General features: G+C 41.7%; 1 protein-coding gene and 1 non-coding gene across 10 annotated transcripts in view; both read left to right on the top strand.

Annotated features, from left to right (window-relative positions):
* Positions 1-1,814: 1,814 nt before the first annotated feature.
* On the top strand, positions 1,815-1,917 carry LOC126945565 (small nucleolar RNA U13). The gene has a single exon (XR_007722484.1). It is a non-coding gene; the product is annotated as a small nucleolar RNA U13 (small nucleolar RNA).
* Positions 1,918-5,206: 3,289 nt separating this feature from the next.
* The window catches only part of PRRC2C (proline rich coiled-coil 2C), a 103,837-nt gene continuing 90,084 nt past the window's right edge, over positions 5,207-18,959 (top strand). For all 9 annotated transcript variants that reach the window (XM_050767641.1, XM_050767619.1, XM_050767631.1 and 6 more), the window contains exon 1: positions 5,207-5,449. The gene's annotated coding sequence lies outside the window, so the exon portion shown is untranslated. The remainder of the gene's footprint in view (positions 5,450-18,959) is intronic.

Below are 18,959 nucleotides of genomic sequence, written 5' to 3'. Positions count from 1 at the left end.
TACCACCTGGCTATTTTCCTTTTGTAAATTTTTCCTGTTCTGCCTTTGTTGTGTCCCCTTTCCCTTTGTGATCTTCCCCTTAGAATCGGTGCCTTTTATCGCTACTCATTTCCTGACTCAGGTGAACTTACAGCCTAACGTAAAAATGGGAGACAGCAAAGTTTGTTTTCTCCGTCTCTCCCCTCTTTCCCTCCCTTCTGCCTGCAGCTCTGTGAGGGACTAAATCTTCCAGATATTCTGTGCTTATTAACAACACAGCACCCTCTTGACTTGGAATCCATAGCTGTAAGAACTTAGTTTCTCCTGTCAGCTAAGAAAACTCTTGGAAAATTTTTGGTGGACAGTAAATGCCAGGTAATCCAGACTTCATTAATTTATGACATAAGAAATAAATACAACTTTTAGCCAAACTGTCCCCTTTATTCAATCATAAAAAGAGTTTGCTAAGACAATAAACAGACTGGTAATTAAAATATTTATCAGCTGGGTGCAGTGGCTCACGCTTGTAATTCCAGCACTTTGGGAGGCTGAGATGGGTGGATCACCCAAGTTTAGGAGTTCGAGACCAGCCTGGCCAATGTGGTGAAACCCTGTCTCTACTAAAAATGCAAAAATTAGTTAGGTGTGGTGGTGGGCACCTGTAATCCCAGCTACTCGGGAGGCTGAGGTAGGAGAATTGCTTGAACCCAGGAGACAGAGGTTGCAGTGAGCTGAGATCACACCACTGCACTCCAGCCTGGGGGACAAGAGCAAGACTCCATCTCAGAAAAATAAAATAAAATAAAATAAAATATTTATGCTATTTGGCCTGCCACAGTGGCTCATGCCTGTAATCCTAGCACTTTGGGAGGCTGAGGCGGGTAGATTGCCTGAGCTCAGGAGTTCGAAACCAGCCTGGGGAACACGGTAAAACCCCGTCTCTAAAATAAAATAAATAAATAAATAAATAAATAAATAAATAAATCACCTGGGTGTGGCAGCATGCACCTGTAGTCCCAGCTACTCGGGAGGCTGGGGCAGGAGAATGGCTTGAACCCGGGAGGCGGGGGTTGCAGTGAGCCAAGATCACACCACTGTACTCCAGCCTGAGTGACAGAGTGAGACCCCATCTCCAAAAAAAAAAAAAAAAAAAATTATCCTTTTATATATAATGTAAAATTTTACATATAATGTATAATATAAATATTACCATGTATTTAATATCTAGCCCCTCACAAGTTGGCCAAAGGCCTTTTTTTTGGGGGGGGGGAACAGGGGGAATGGAGTTTCGCTCTGTCGCCCAGGCTGGAGTGCAGTTGCAGGATCTCAGCTCACTGCAGCCTCCGCCTCCCAGGTTTAAGCAATTCTCCTGCCTCAGCCTCCTGAGTAGCTGGGACTACAGGCGTGTGCCACCACGCCCGGCTAATTTTTTTTATTTTTAGTAGAGATGGGGTCTCACTGTGTTAGCCAGGATGGTCTCAATCTCCTGACCTCAGGTGATCTGCCTGCCTCGGCCTCCCAAAGTGCAGGGATTACAGGTGAGAGTCACCACGCCTGGCCCATTTTTTTCTTAGTTTTTGTTTTTCCGGACCCCCCAAAGGTGATTTGTTGAAGCACTAGCAGTATTTTTCTTATCTTTATTAGCAAATGTACAACATCTGTTGATGTTTATAAACTGAGATTACATTTTCATGCAGTATTTGGGTATTTTGGTTTTCCTTACACCAGGCTTATCATGTTTCACAGTTTTTAACTAAATATGGTTTGCTGGATCATTGATAAAAAGAAAACAAAATTGTCAAATGCACCTAAACACTTAAGAAACACAACTGCTGATCCTTTTGTAGTTCATAAGTGTGATGATTCGGTGTTCACATGCATGTATGAGATGTGCCGCCCTCAAACCTTGTTATGACGTGGTCCATTCCCCATCCGATGTGAAAATTTTAAAAATTTTAAACAAAGAAGAGAGAAAAAAGGAAAATTACTACTAATAAAGTATGATACTTTTATGATCATTTTGTTTTTAACTACCATAAAATTTCAGTGCCTACAGGATTATGGAATCAATCACAATGAGAAGGGTAGAAACTCAATAAAATAATTAGCAAATAAGGCTGGGCAATCACAAAGCAAATAGGTCATACTGTTTGGAGAGTGAATTCGTTTTCAGTAAGAAACTAGTTTGCCTGATTCCACACCACCAATTGGAAATTTGATAATGTTACCCTAAAATGGTTGTTTAAATAGAAGCGTTGTAAATTAAATGAGAAGTTTTCATTCCATCTGTCATGAAGACATTTTTAACAAATTTGTCTACAATGGTGGAGTGTCAGGAGAAGTGCAAATAATCCAAGTCAAAGTAAACTATAAAAGAGTATTAGTTGGCTTTAGATATTGTACCAGTACAAGGAGACTTCAGTCACATTTTCCCCAATAAATTGGAAACAAAGGCAGTAAGACTGCTCTCTAAAAGTTAAACTTTAAGATCACATACATAGCTAGGAGCAGAAATAAGCAAAGCCACCTTTAAAACACACACTGGTTTGATTTAACTGTAACTTGATTTTTCTTGAAATAATATTGCTAAGCGGTTTGGGTAGCCATGGAAACAGAGAAAGTCACATACAGGGGCACTTTAGGGCCAGTGGCCATCCAAGTGCTGCTAAGGAGAGAAAGAGTACAAATCAACAGCTCAGCAGGATGTCCCCACCATATTGGAGATCAGTGCAGCCATTGGAAATTGAGAACTACTATTTTCAGAACAAAATTGTCCTGTTGTGAAGATAGATGAATCAAGAAAAGTCTATACATATAACTCCACTTGTTCAGAATAGGTGTTCATCAAGCAACCTTCTGATAATACCTTGGTTTCCTGAATAGGTTTGGCTACACAGAAAATGCACTCAGAGGGGCCAGATACAGTGGCTCACACCTGTAATCCCAGCACTTTGGGAGGCTGAGGCAGGCGAATCACATGCGGTCAGGAGTTTGAGACCAGCCTGGCCAACACGGCGAAAACCCGTCTCTACTAAAAATACAAAAATTAGCCTGGCATGGGGGCGCCTTTGTGTAATCCCAACTACTCGGGAGGCTGAGGCAAGAGAATCACTTGAACCTCGGAGGTGAAGGTTGCAGTGAGCCAAGATCACGCCACCTGGGCAACAGAGTGAGACTCCATCTCAAAAAAAAAAGAAAGAAAAAGAGAGAAAGAGAGAAAGACAGAAAGAAAGAAAGAAAAGAAAGAAAGAGAGACAGAGAGAAAGAAAGAAAAAGAAAGAGAAAGAGAAGGAAAGAAGGCAGGCAGGCAGGAAGGCAAGGAAAGAAGGAAGGGGGAGGGGGAGGGAAGGGAAGGGAGGGGAGGGGAGGGGAGGGGGGGAGGGGAGGGGAGGGGAGGGAGGGGAGGGAATGAGAAAATGTACTCAAGAAAAGACAACACCTTGGGTCCATGCTGGAACACTGGAGACATTCTCTTTCTGGCAAAAAGTTAAAAAAAAAAAGAAAGATAAAAAGTATTGGCTTTGCAGTTGTGAGTGTTCAAGCATATAAATTAAAGCTCTTGGAAATTAATAACTTAATACACGTCAGTCTTATGACCTTGGTTAATTTAAGTTCATCTGATTGCTGAAGTTGTTCTCCATTGCTCAAGACAGATGTTTTGGCTGGGCGTGGTGGCTCATGCCTGTAATTCCAGCACTTTGGGAGGCCAATGCAGGAGGCTTGCTTGAGCTCAGGAGTTCGAAACCAGCCCAATCAACATAGCAAGACCTCGGCTCTACTGGGGGAAAAAAAAAAAAAAAAAAAAAACAACGCCAGGTGTGGTGGCAAGCACCTGTAGTCCCAACTACTTGGGAGGCTGAGACAGAAGGATTGCTTGAGCCTGGGAGGTTGAGGCTTCAGTGAGCTGTGATCGTGCCATTACACTCCAGCCTTCGTAGCAAAGTGAGACCCTGCCTCAAAAAACAAAGAAAGATGTTTTTTGTGACCAGGACACTGTAGACCAGATCCTAGAAGATTGTAGAAATTCACTAAAGTAATGCTTCCTTGTCCTCTTGTGGATGATCAGTGGGCTTTCCCCTGGCAATGACCCTATATCAATAAGAAAAACTTTTTCTTTTCTTCTTTTTAATTTTTTTGAGAGTCTCGCTGCAGCTTCAACCTCCTGTGCTCAAGTGATCCTTTTGCCTCAGCCTCCCAAGTCCAAGTAGCTAGGACTACAAGCATGTGCTACTATGCCTAGCTAGCTTTTTTACTTTTTAATTTTTTTTGCAGAGGTAGGGTCTCACCATGTTGCCCAGATTGGTCTTGAACTCCTGGTCTCAAGCAATCCTTTTGCCTTGACCTACCAAAGTATTAGTATTACAGGCATGAACCACCAAGCAAGCCCAGACTTTTCTACTTCAAATTAAATCAGTGGGGAGGGAGGTGTTCATAATTTACCTCTGTTTATTATTTCATTTATTTTAATAATGAATGAAATAAATGCTACAGTGATAATTCCATGGACATACACCAGCTACTGGCGGGGAAGATCGTTCAGACCAGAAGTGGTAAGAAATCCTTGAATTTTTAAATAAGTCATAGGTAGTTCACAAAGAGGACAAAAGATACCATTTACTAAACATTCACCACCTGTTCTGACATAATATTATCATCATTATAGTCTCCCACTTCCAGATACACTCATCTGCCTATGTTACACTTGTGGTAAAAGCCAGCTTGGGTGAACTTTACTATTCAACGGAGCTGAACACTGTGCTGCAGAGATCATATAAATAAACTGAATGGCTTATTTCACATCCATAATCAGGAACTTAAAAAGTGCTCTCAGTAGCCCATGTTACTCTGTTCCTCACACTAGTTTTACTTTCACTCTCTGTGATAACTTTCCAATACACCAAGACTTCTCAGCTTGCCCCCAAATTCACTGAGAACATACTGGCAAACTGCTGATTCAACCATTTACACATCCACCCACCAGACATAAGAGGGCTCATTTAACTGAGGCTTATTATCATCTTGTAAATGTGCTCAATTTAAGACTTCTTGGAAAGGTCTCAGGTCCAAGCTTCGTCCTGAAAAGATAATTCTGATTGCAGAAACTCCCTCCGTCCAGCAGGAAGCGCCAGCACCCTCTGCCGGGGTCAGGTCGCCACGGAGGCCTCACGTGATCCGGCCGTCTCTGCGCAGGAGTGTGGTCTTGCGGAGATTTGCCCTACGTACTTAGCGTCATGACGTAGTACGTAGGGGCTGGCTAGCCGCCATCTTGCTTCTTTTTCTCTCTCGCTCGCTCGCTCCCTCTCGGGAAGCTGCGAAAGTGCTTTGGCGGTTTGTCCATCCGCAGCTTCGGCTTTTCCAGTCCGGTGGCCCTTCCGGCCACCCCTTTAACCCCAGCTTTCCCTCCCCCTTCTTTCGATCAGAGATCGGCGGAGACCCTAGAAGTGCGCAAACTTGACACTCACCCAGACCGGTAAGGAAAGCGAGGGTGTGGGGGCCGCGATCAAAGAGGGCCCCGTCGGGAACGGCCAGCGTGCGGCCTGGGGCGTGGGAGCGCACCCAGACCTTGGCGCCCGCAGGCTAGGGGGCAGCGTGGAGAGGGCCTTGGGTCCGGGCATCTCCCTTCTCTTTGGTTACCATCATCTCTGTGTTTGGGGAAGTCGGCCTCCAGCTTGGGGAGCGGGAAACCGGAGTCAGACCCGCCCCATGTGGTCTGCAGCGGGAGTTCTGGACCGGTCTGTCTTGCTACCACCCAGACCCCAGTCCTGGCCCTGCGAGGGGATTACGCATGTTGCCGGGTAAGCGAAGGGGTTTTCCGTCTTCCTGGACTGGCGGACGTGCAAGTCTTTTTTTTTTTTTTTTTTTTTTTTTTTTTTTTTTTAAGCGTGGGGTATGTGTTCCCCCAAACAACTGAAGGACTCAGCCGGGGCCTTCACTCTCTATCTCTTCCTGTGTAGTGAGGGTGGGACTTGCAATGAGCAATGTATAGGAGGGTCTGGATTAAAGACCTGATGAGATGAGAGGCTCTTCGGGGAATCAAGACCAACCCTACTTCCGCTAGGGAAGTGCTGCCCAACTCCAGAGGAGGATTTGGGTAGTCTTTTCACACTCTAGGCCGCTCCATCCTCTAACTTGCGTGGTAAATCTCGGTAGCTCCCTGTCTTTGAGATAGCGTCGGTATTGGTGGTGTTAGGGTAAAGGCCCCGTTTTAGGACTGAAGAAAAGGGCATGGGGCCAGTGGAGACGTTGATAGAGGCTTTCTTCCTTTGCATGAGATGAATACCTTTAATTTAAAGGGATGTATGTGTGTTTTGACATTATTTGGCATCTTTTGAGGGTCTGACATGCCTGATCTTTGCTGGCTTATAAAGCTACCCGGATTTCCGCATTGGCTGGTCTTCAGCCTGGGTTCATATTCATACCTCGTTAGAGTACTTAGAATTGTACAGTAGGCGGCTCTGCTGTAAGATTTTCTTTTGGAATGCACCAGAAGAATCGGAGGATTTTTGATTGTTGAGTACTTAATAGCTTACCCTGCAAATAAAAATAATACGGTGATATTAAGCACCTACCAAGCCTAACCCCAGCATTTTTCAAAACTAGGTTTCACCTCCCATATTGGTAATTAAGATGCTGCTTTGACTGGAGCCATTTTTAGGTGTGTGTCACAGATGCACTGCAGCATCTTTTCTGGCTCACCCCAAATGCATTGATCCCCTAAAAAATTAGGAATAGATTGACTTTGAATTTTGTCTTTAGCATGTAGTCAAATAGTATTTCTCTCCTTTTCTGTGAATGGATTTTCAGAATATAGCCTTTTTAAGTGATTTTGTTTGCTCTGCTTAGCTTATGTGTGGCTGTTCTCCATTAGGTGACCGTTTGCTATACACTGAGCACAGTAATAAGCCCTTTTCATACATATTTTTTTTAAATCCCCGCAACAGACCTTTGAGGGAAATGGTAATTTTGATCATCCCCATTTTACAGATGAGGAAATGAAATCTGAGAGAGTAGTCTGACCAAGGTCACTTAGCGGTTATTGGTAGTATTATGTAGGTTCAATTCCATACTGTCTGAACCCAAAGGGGATGCTCTATACCTTCAACCTGCCTTGTAAATTATAAACTGTAGTAACTAAATAAGATAAAGCATTATTAACTGGTAGTTTTTCTTTAGCTTGACTAGTTTATGAACATGGTTGCATGCTAAGGTTAAAGTGTTGCAAGTTGTAAAAATGGATTATATCCACTTTGGAGGTGGGGTAGAGGCTAATTTTTTTGCGTCCCTTTCTATTTGAGTGCTTAGAGATAACTTAAAACTAACTCTACCATGTCATAGATACAATTTCTAAATTTGAGCATCTGACATATTATTGGTAGAATACTCCCTCATCTGTAAAATGGTGATGATAATAGGACTTTCCTCAAAGGCTTATTATAGGAGTAAAAAAAGATAATGGATAATATATGTAAAGGACTTCTTACTATGCTTAGTACATCGTAAAAGGTCAACTAATAACGGGGGGAGAATGGTAGGATATTAGTAGAAGAAAATACTCTCTTCCAAGCAATAAATAATCTGTATATTCTCAGGGTGATGTGTATATTTCTTTAGGTATATAAGAAAATTTCACCTCCCCTTATCCCTAATATATCTATTTATATGCAGGATTTTGCTTCTTAGCCATTTCTTTATGCTCTACAGTAAATATCCTTGGGATGAGTATCTTGTTCATAGCTGAAAATGCAGAAGTTCTGGCTCATTCCAGTCCCCTGTCTTCTTCTTACCCCCACTCCACACTCTTTACTGATAAAATGTCTTTGAAGATTATATTATATCCCTGTCTCCCTCCAAGTGTCACCCCTAAACACTGCTTCAGTTTGTTGAATCAGGTAACTTGTGTTTTGGATGCTATTTATGTCATATTTATAAATGACAAGGATTGATGATTGGTGAAATGTTACATAAGTTAGTACAGAATTGTATTCTTACAGTGAAGGAGATAAAAAAGTTGTATCTGAGTTATGACATACTTTTACTTCGGTAAAGCGTGATTTTGTCACCTTATGAATAGGACAACACAATGAAAGCTTATCTCAGTCTATGTTAATTGTTGCTTACAAGTCTGAGAGTTACTATGTTAGTTTTCTGAGTCACAACATTTTAAATTCCTGGCTAATCTCATTGATGCATCAGCCAGAACACCTTTGTGGATAAATGCGTTCTATAGAGAGAGGGTAACTTTAGTAAATTTTCTATTTAAGAGACAGACCTAACTCTGTTGCCCTGGCTGACCTCTAACTCCTGGGCTCAAGAGATTCTCCTGCCTCAGCCTCTCAAGTAGCTGGGACTAGAAGTGCCTACCATTGCTCCCAGCATTGCCAGTTACACTTCTAGTCCTTATTTTCCTCCAAGTTATCAGAAAGCATGTTTTGGGGCCTGTGACTACATGCCAGCAAATCCAGTCAAACAAGGGCTGTTACTTAGTTTCAACAGGAAATTTTTGTCTGATTGGCAGACATGATTGGCTGATATCTAAGAGTCTGAACAAAAGATTGCAATGAAATTATTACGTGAAATATAGTCAGTGTGATATACTCACCCCTGTGTGGTGCTGCTATGTCCTCAACATTAAGGGAAGATGGGATATCATTTGTGGAGCACGTCTGGTATTAAAAAAACTACTGGATATTATGTATGTAGCATACTACATAGCAATACATAGTACCTAGTAATTTTTCTATTTTCTGTGTTCTGATATTAGTTTGTTTTCCTCTACTAGACTGTTTCCATGTCCTCATCACCTTGTATGGTGGTTGGCGTATACCTAGAGTTTATATGTTATTGAATGAATGAGGGTCAGAAACACAAAAGAATAGACCCACAAGATTAACTGATAAATATCTTATTGGAGCGAAAGGAAATGCTGTCAGGTTTTTTCCTTTACCTCTAAGAATAGTATCACAAGTAACCTTCAAAGAGTTTGTGTTAAATAGCATGCATTGTGAGATTTATTTACATCTGATTTTTAAAATTTTTAGCTTATTCAACAAAGATTAAATATTCTTTTAATTTTGTAAGGCCCAGTGAATCAGAGCAATATGGCATTTGGTCCACTCCCAAGGTGTTCACAGCCTTGAGGATTAATGTTAAAAGTTATCTTGTAATCTTTGGATTCATGCTAGAAGATTAAAAAAGTGTATTAAGAAGGTAAGGGAAATTTGGTGCAGAAAATTACTGATAGTACAGATTGAGTGCCTAGTTGATTATAAGTGAAACAGTGATGGCTAAGAAAAATCAAGAATAATTGTGATTATTATTTCTTGAGCACTTACTATGCCATGTACTAAACTATTTTGTGAATGATCTATTTAAATCCATACTGCAGAAAGCCAAAAAGGAAGAGATTTAAGTAATTTGCTCAAAGTTACTTAGCTTCTAAGTGGTAGAAATGGCATTTGAATTATTGATCCAGAGCCTGAGTGCCTAACTCAACTACATGGGTTTCCTAGTGGCCGGTATTTTCCAAACTTAAATCATTCACAGTTTCTGCTTCGTCTCAAACCACCTGCCTGTTACTTAATATTTTTCTTCAACTCAATTTGCTGTCTTTTAATTGAATGAATTTAAAAGAAATTTTTTTTTCTTTTTTAGATGGAGTCTCACTCTGTTGCCTAGGCTGGAGTGCAGTGACGCTGTCTTGGCTCACCGCAACCTCTCCCTTCCGGTTTCAAGTGATTCTCCTACCTCAGCTTCCTGAATAGCTGGGATTACAGGCGCCCGCCACCACGGCTGGCTAATTTTTGTATTTTTAGTAGAGATGGGGTTTCACCATGTTGTCGGGCTCATCTCGAACTCCTGACCTCGTGATCCGCCCACCTCGGCCTCCCAAAGTGCTGGGATTACAGGCATGAGCCCCCGCATCTGGCCGTTTAAAAGAAAATTTTTATGATTATTTGGCGTTAGCATCCCCCCAATGTATTTTAAAATAAACATGATTTTACATAATTTTCTATGGATCACTTAAAATCATCCAATATACTACCAGTCTTTGTATTCCACCCTTTGGGACATTACTGCTATAAGAAATGAATACTGGATAGGATCAGGCCACAGTTACAGTTAATGAAGGTCAAAAGCCTAGAATGGAATAGATTGATAAAATAGGAAATGGCAGCATTACAGGAATAGAGATATGAATTAGAGTCTTAACCACATACTTGAGACAACCACTTTCACGATAAACTGCAAAGGAGTAGGTTTATTTAGATAGAGAAATGTAATAGGATGTCTAGGACAGTCTGTGGCAAGGGAAAAACAAGACAAAATAAGGAAGCCACTATAGAAATCGGGGCAGAAGAGAATAATCTAAAAACAGGATTATTAGAGCTAAATGTAGCAGAGTTCAGAAAAATATGTGACACGTAGTCTTTGGATTTGGCTGTGAGATCCTTGGTGACCTTAAAATAATCTAGGTCAAGTTACAAAGGTGAAAGGTTAAAGGGGTAGGAGGAAAAATCTCTTGATTTTTAGATATATTGAATACTCAAAGTGGACTCTGGACTAATTGTTTTAAACCTAGGTTTAGTCCTTTTTGTCACTTTGTGCCAGCTGTTAATTTTGGGGCAAGTTAACCTGGCTTAAGTTTTAAATATGTTGATTTATGATATAAGGATAATATCCATTTCCCCTATCTCAGAAGACTGTACTATATTTCTATATATCTTCTGAATTTAATATTCTTTAATATTACACAATATCAAGACATGAGTCTTGACCATATTTAAAGCAGAAAAGAGAACCATGAAAAGGGAAAATTAAAGATAAAGGGAGGATAGGTTCCCTATGAGGTTGGAAGATCCCTTCTGAATAAATCTTGAGTGTGAAGGATAAGAGATGGATGCATGTATGTGGTTGGAGAATGGGTATCCAAGTTAATAATTCATTTTTTTCTTCCCTGTTTGCCAGTGAACAATCTGAAGGTACAGGGCTGCTATATATGGTTGTGCAGCTTGTGTACTGCCCAACGACGCTGGACTGAAGGAAGCAACAAGTCAGCCTGTGTTCTGCTTACAGAGTCCTGTGCCCTAGCTTAGGCCTCCCAGAGGAAACTGCGCCTCCACTTCTCCTCTCTCCGAGGCGTCGGCTCCTTGCCAAAAGTTTCTGTATTTCCCCAGAAGGATGTATTTTTCCTAGTTACATAAAGGCCCTATGGAGACCAATGGATACTCTGAAAGACTCCTTAAGGAGACATATTAAGGATACATTTAGAACAACATCAAAAACAATTGGGAAATTGGAGAAATGGTCACTAAGGAGCAAAAAACTTTGAACTTTTTGCTAAGATGGGTTAGGTGGTTGGGCAAGCACAGAATTCTAATTTACCCAGTGTGCTTTAAAAATGTGTGTTGTAGGCCGGGCGCGGTGGCTCAAGCCTGTAATCCCAGCACTTTGGGAGGCCGAGACGGGCGGATCACAAGGTCAGGAGATCGAGACCATCCTGGTTAACACGGTGAAACCCCGTCTCTACTAAAAAAAAATACAAAAAACTAGCCGGGCGAGGTGGCAGGCGCCTGTAGTCCCAGCTACTCGGGAGGCTGAGCCAGGAGAATGGCGTAAACCCGGGAGGCGGAGCTTGCAGTGAGCTGAGATCTGGCCACTGCACTCCAGCCTGGGCAACAGAGCTAGACTCCGTCTCAAAAAAAAAAAAAATGTGTATTGTAGTTTATTAAATATTTTTATTAACCAGGAAACTATATTAAATATCATAGTTTATCGAATTTCAAAGAGGAGCGATAAGAGTAAAACAATACTTAACACAATTTAATCTTACCCAAAAACTTTGTAATTTGGGGGTTTAAATTAAAATTTAGATTTTTGGTCATGTGGCAAGTAGTTTGATATATAAGTAACTTTTTAATGTTAGGTTTTACAATTAAAGCTATATAAATTTTATGGCTCTTAATTGAAGAAGCACAATAGGGAAGGTACACAGTTACTTCTGAAGGTTAGGAAAATGGAACAGAGGAATTTTATTTTGAAACCAGAAAGAGGACATTGAAAACAAAGGAGGCTTTAGACAGGTGAATTTTAAGTTTATATTTAGAAATTTGATTTGTGGTGTACAGTTCTATAAGTTTTAGTACATACGGATTTTTGTAGTCCCCACCACAACTGGGATACAGAATGTGGAAAGATAAAACATCTCCCAACTGTAGAACTAGAGTCTTCTGGCATTTGGGAGACAGGGAAATTCTCTTGAAGCAATAGCTATTAAAGGGGGATGGAAAAAGCCAAGAATGGCCTACGCATGCTGATTGGTTTTCTGATCAGACAGAAAAAATATTTTGATTATACTGTTATATTTATGACAAACTTGAACATAGAAAGAATGAAAGTAGGAGAAAGAAAAAGGAGTTGGATGTGGTGGCATGTGCCTGTAGGCTCAGCTACTTGGAAGGCTGAGGTGAAAGGATCTCTTGAGCCCGGGAGTTTTGGAGGGTAGCACACTATGTGCTACATATGGATTGAGTGTCTGCACTAAATTCAGCATCAATAGGGTGTCCTGGGAGTAGGGGACTAACAGGTTGCCTGAGGAGGGGTGAACTGGTCCAGGTTGGCAACAGAGCAGATTAAAACTCCCATGCTGAGCAATAGTGGGATAGCCACTGCACTCCAGCCTGGACAACATTTAAGGTGACCCTGTTTCTTATTAAAAGCAGGGCGGTAGGACATTTTTATTTATTTATTTATTTATTTATTTTAAGACAGAGTCTCTCTCTGTCGCCCAGGCTGGAGTGCAGTGGCGCAATCTCGGCTCACTGCAAGCTCTGCCTCCCGGGTTTTAGCAATTCTCCTGCCTCAGCCTCCTGAGTAGCTGGGATTACAGGTGTGTACGAGCATGCCTGGCTACTTTTTGTATTTTTAGTAGAGATGGGGTTTCACCGTGTTGGCCAGGCTGGTCCTGAACTCCTGACCTCAAATGATCCACCTGCTTCGCTATCCCAAAGTGCTGGGATTACAGGTATGAGCCCCCGTGCCTGGCCGGGCCGGGGAATTTAAAAAAATAAAATAAAATAAAATAAAATAATAAGGGAAGGAAGGAGAGAAAGAAGGAAGGAAATAGGTTTACATGTTTTAAGATTGGATATTTCCGTGGTAGAAGAAGAGAGCCAATGATATGGAGGGATGTTAACCAATTCTCTACAGTTAATAAATTTAAAATTAATATTCTGACTTTTAAAGGCAACCCTTTGGTCATCCGAAAGATTAACTGTAATTCATGATGCTAGATGAGCATCTTGGAGCAAATACTTCTCTTTCAATCCCATAACATTCAACATACTTTGGCCTTGCAAAAAATCAGTTAACTGGGTGGGGTGGCATGTGCCTGTAGTCCTAGCTCCTCAGGAGGGTGAGGTAGGAGGATCACTTGAGCTCAAGTTCAGGGTTGCAGTGATGGCACTGCTGCACTCCAGCATGAGTGATAGAGTAAAACTCTTGAAAAGAAAAATAATACATAAAGGTTGACTAAGAAACTATCTGTGCTTTGGGCCTGAAGCGATGGCTCACCCTGTAATCCCAGCACTTTGGGAGGCCAAGGTGTGTGGATTACTTGAGGTCAGGAATTTGGGACCAGCCTGGCCAACGTGGTGAAACCCCATCTCTACTAAAAATACAAAAATTAGCCAGTTATGGTGGCAGGCGTCTGTAACCCCAGCTACTCAGGAGGCTGAGGCGGGAGAATTGCTTGAACCTGGGAGGCAGAGATCCTGCCACTGCACTCTAGCCTGGGCAACAGAGCAAGACTCTGTCTCAAAAAAAAAAAGAGAAGAAATTATCTGTGCTTGGGTTTTTCTTTTTAATATATTAGTTTTGCAAATATTGATTACCACTAAATAAGCTTTTGTTATGGGCTTTACAGTATTCTAAGAGCTTTATACACACTTTGTTAATTAAATCTTGTAATAGTGTTGGAGTAGATATTATAGCCCACCCAGGTAAGGAAGTAAAAATTTGTTGAGATTAATTTGCCGGTGGTCACCTAGCTACTAAATATTAGAGCTAGAATTTAAACAAAAACAGTTTTAAGAGAAATAGTTGTGTAATTTTAACAATTTTAAAATACGTAAGTTGTTAAAAAGAATGCCCTGGCAATCACCTCATTAAGTAATCGGTAGACAGACAGCTGTAATTTTTAAGGACAGGAGTTTTTAGTACAGAAAATTTGATAGCTACATTTCTGTTCTGATTGTTAAGGCTTTATCCTGCTCCGGAAACTTAATTCACATGTTTCAGGTTCCAGGAACAGTCTAAGCCCTTCCACTATCCTAATTAGAACTCCAACAGATTTATTTATATTACACTTTGTTTTTTTAAAAATGACCATTTTGGATGTTTTTGCTGAACTGCTATTTGTAGTAAAAGAATTCAACATATGGTGGTATTCTTAGCTTTACTATTATAGTGGCGAATGTACTCTTAAAATATTTGACCTTAGAATTGCTAGTTCATTTTAACTACTAGAAATGGAAGAGACCTTATAAGTGGCCAATTCAACTTCTTACTCAAAGCAAGAATTATCTTTATAATATTTCTGACAGGTAGTTCTGGTGAGGGCTCTTCCTAGGTTGTACACAGCCACCTTCTGACTGTATTCTCTAATGGAGAAGAGAGCAAGCTCTGCTATCTCTTTTTATTAGAGATACCTCATGGCCCACACAACCTCATCTAAATCTAATTACCTCCCCAAGGCCCCATCTCCAAATATCAGCCCAGGGGATTTAGGGCTTCAACATACGAATGTCAGGGGGCACCCATCAGTCCATCAGCACCCCGCCCCGTTTACGATTTATAGAGCATTGGTTCTTATGCCTTTTGGTTTTTTTTGTTTTGTTTTGTTTTTGCAGGGTCCCTCCCTGCCTCCCAGGTGCAAGGGATTCTCCTGCCTCAGCCTCCCTAGTAGCTGAGACTGCAGGTGCATGCCACCACCCCCAGCTAATTTTTGTATTTTTAGTAGAGACGGAATTTTGCCATGTTGGCCAGGCTGGTCCTGAAGTCCTGACCTCAAGTGATCCACCTGCCTTGGCCTCCCAGAGTGCTAGGATTACAGACGTGAGCCACCACAGCTGGCCTGATTGTTTTGTTTTTTACAAGTTACAAAAATAATACAAAGAATTCCCATATTCCTTCATTCAGATTCCCCACTTGTTAATATTTTACCATATTTACCTTATTTTCTATATAGTATGCACATAGGCACACACACACACCCTGTGTGCTTGGTTTTTAATGTCTGCTGTCTAAACCCTGTCATCACCAGAAACCTTAATTAAATTTATTTCACAAGCTCTTATTATTACTTGTACTACAAAATGACATTTCTAGCAACAAATCGATACATTTGGAGCGTGTGTGTGTGTGTGTGTGTGTGTGTGTGTGTGTGTGTGTGTGTTTTTTTTTTGACAAGGTCTCACTCTGTTACCCAAGCTAGAGTGCAGTGGTGCAATCATTGGCTCACTGTAGCCTCAACCTCCCAGGCTCAAGCGATCCTCCTGCTTCAATCTCCTGAGTAGCTGGGACCACAGGCATGTGCCACCACATCCGGCTGTTTTTCTGATAGAAACAAGGTCTCTCCATGTTGCTCAGGCTGGTCTCAAACTCCAGTGCTCAAGCCATCCTCCCAACTCTGCCTCCCAGAGTGCTGGGATTACAAGCATGAGCCACCATGCCCCACCAATACATTTGTTAATAGAGATGTTGCTGTGTTTTGTTGCTATTGTGTTTTATCTTTGGTATCTTATTCTGTATTGTAATGCAGTACGTTTGATAATGAAAACATGAATCATTTAGGGTCTCTTAAGTGACTTTTATTGTTTTATATTTCAGTTTGTTAATTTCTTTTTTTTTTTTTTTTTTGAGACGGAGTCTTACTCACCTAGGCTGGAGTGCAGTGGCTCAATATCGGCTCACTGCAACCTTTGCCTCCCAGATTCACGTCATTCTCCTGCCTCAGCCTCCCGAGTAGCTGGGACTACAGGCACCTGCCACCACGCCCGGCTAATTTTTTTTGTATTTTTAATAGAGACAGGGTTTCATCATGTTAGCCAGGATGGTCTTGATCTTCTGACCTCGTGATCCGCCCACCTCAGCCTCTCAAAGTGCTGGGATTACAGGCATGAGCCACCACATCCGGCTTGTTAATTTCTTAAAATGAAAGTTCAATCCTGATTTTTTAAATAATGAGATTGTGTTGGGCACTGGCTTTGAAGTCAGCCTGGATTTAATCTTGACTCTACCACTTTCCAGCTCTGTATGTTTTGAGCAAATTACTTTACTTCGCTAAGATTGCTTCTTCATTGGTAATATTCAGTGATTTAGGCTTTAAGCCCTTCTTAGTCCTAATCTGGTATTTATTTTTATTTTTATTTATTTACTTTGAGACAGGGTCTTACCCTGTTGCCGAGGCAGTAATACACTGGCACAGTCATGGTTCACTGTGGCCTCAACCTCCTAGTCTCAAGCCTTCTGCCTCAGTCTCCTGAGCATCTGGGACTACAGGCATGTGCCACCAGGCCTGGCTAACTTTTATTTTTTGTAGAGATGAGGCCACCTGTTGCCCAGGTTGGAGTTGAACTCCTGGACTCAAGTGATCCTCCCACCTTCGCCTTTCAAAGTGCTGGGGTTACAGATGTAAGCCATTGCACCTGGCCCTAATCTGGTATTTTTATGTTATACTATGTCTTTAGAGCTCAGATTTTGGTGGGGCTGTGGGGGGATACAAGGTCTCCCTCTGTCACCCAGGCTGGAGTGCAGTGGCATAATCATGGCTCAATGTAGCCTCAACCTCCTAGGCTCCAGTGATCCTCCCATTTTGGCCTGCTGAGTACCTGGGACTACAGGCAGGAGCCACCATACCCGGCTAATTTTTCTTTTTTCTTTATCTTTTTTTCCTCTTTTTTAAGAAAAGACAAAGTCTTGCTGTGTTGCCCAAGCTGGTCTTGAACTCCTGAGCTCAAGCCATCTTTCTGCCTCTGCTTCCAAAAGTTCTGGAATTACAGGCGTGAGCCACTATGCCCTGCCAATAATTACTATTTTATTGCTAGAGCTTTTAGTCAACCTTACTGAAATCACCAGTCCTTTCTGCTCTCCTCATTATCTTCTGACTTCCTCTCTTAGTCCATTCATGCTGCTGTAACAAAATGCCTGGGACTAGTTAACTTATAAATAACAGAAATTAATTTCTGTTGGTACTGGAGGCTGGAAAGTCCAAGATCAAGGTACCGACAGGCATGATCTCAGCCTCCAAGATGGCACCTTGTTCATGTCCTCAGGTTACAGAAGTGCATAGCTGGTTCCCCTCCAGCCCTTTCATAAGGCATACATCACATCCATGAGGGCAGAGCCCACATGGCCTAATCACCTCCTAAAGACCCCACCTCTTAATAGTGTTGCATTGGGGGTTAAGTTTCAACATGAAATTTGGAAGAAACATAGGCATTCAAACCATTTTCTTTCACTGTCTGGATTAGACTTCAGTAAAACATTACTCCAGAAATTCTGGCAGTATCTTCATCCACCTTGCTTTTCTTTACTAGTTTACTAATTACTGATGCAACTGTAATCTCTGATTCAGTCCAGCTGCTTTTGTGCTTTCTACCACTCCCGACTCCCTAGATGTCCTACTGGACATTGAAGAGAATCATAACTGTACAAACTTGGGAATACTGTATACCCCTGCTCCCCAGCTTCTACTAGGCTTTCTTTTTTTCTGTTTTTGAAGAGGAGACTGGGTCTTGCTTTGTTGCCCAACAGTTGCGATCATCGCTCACTGCAGCCTTGAACTCCTGGGTTCAAATGGCCCTTCCACCTCAGCCTCCTGAGTAGCTGGGACTGGGACTATAGACGTACTCTACCATACCCGGCCAATTGTTCATTTTGCGTAGAGACCAAGATCTCTCACTAAGTTGCACAGGCTGATCTGGAACTCCTGGGCTCAAGCTTTCCTCCCTCTTTGGCCTCCCAAAATGCTGGGATTATAGGCGTGAGCCATGACACTCAGCCCTACTAGGCTTTCAGTGCTTCTTGCCAATGTCTTGGCTTTCACATTCTCCCATTTGCTTTTCAAACTTTTTCCAGCCTCCTCAAATTTCTAAACTCTACCTCCACTCAGTGGATGGGGAAAGCATGTCTCTTGTTCATCTGTTCCTAGCAGTGCGTGATATATGGTAGACCCTGGGTAAATATTTGTATGATTGAATAGTGGAACTAATCATTTTGAGTTTGAAGTTCCGACAAGAAATGTAAGTGATGTTTTGTAGACCATTAAAACTGTGTATCCAAAGATTGTAGCTTGAAGGAAAGTTTTGGGAATTGTGTTTACTGAAAATATTTGAAGCAGTGAAGAGCAGATGAAATGGCCAAAGGAGAAAGCACTTATTAATAGAAAAGGGAGAGATGGGCTGGGCACGGTGGCTTATGCCTGTAATCTCAGCACTTTAGGATTACTACTCAGGAGGCCGAGGCAGGTGGATCACTTGAGGTTTGGAGTTCTAGACCAGCCTGGCCAACATGGTGAAACCCTGTCTCTACTGAAAATACAAAAATTAGCCGGGCCTGGTGGCAGACACCTGTAATCCCAGCTACTCTGGCAGCTGAGGCAGGAGAATCGCTTGAACCCAGGAGGCAGAGGTTTCAGTAAGCCAAGATCATGCCACTGCAGTCCAGCCTGGGCGACAAAGTGAGACTCAAAAAAAGACAAAAAAGAAAAGGGAGCGATGGCAAGAAGAGACAGAAAAAAAGTTAACGAGGTTGAAAGCTGTCATAGTCATGGAAACCAGAGAAAATGGTTTACACAGAAGCTATTTACCTTTTATATTTATATGTGATACTTGACTATTATCAATTAGTTAATACACATTATTTCTTGATTTACAAATGTTCTGTAAAACACTTTTAGAGTATACTTCTCTGGAAATTGTTGT

The sequence above is a fragment of the Macaca thibetana genome, chromosome 1, assembly GCF_024542745.1.
Source record: "Macaca thibetana thibetana isolate TM-01 chromosome 1, ASM2454274v1, whole genome shotgun sequence".
Taxonomy (NCBI): Eukaryota; Metazoa; Chordata; class Mammalia; order Primates; family Cercopithecidae; genus Macaca; species Macaca thibetana.
The sequence above is the reverse complement of the archived record's forward strand: the minus strand, read 5'-3'. Positions and strand labels throughout refer to the sequence as shown.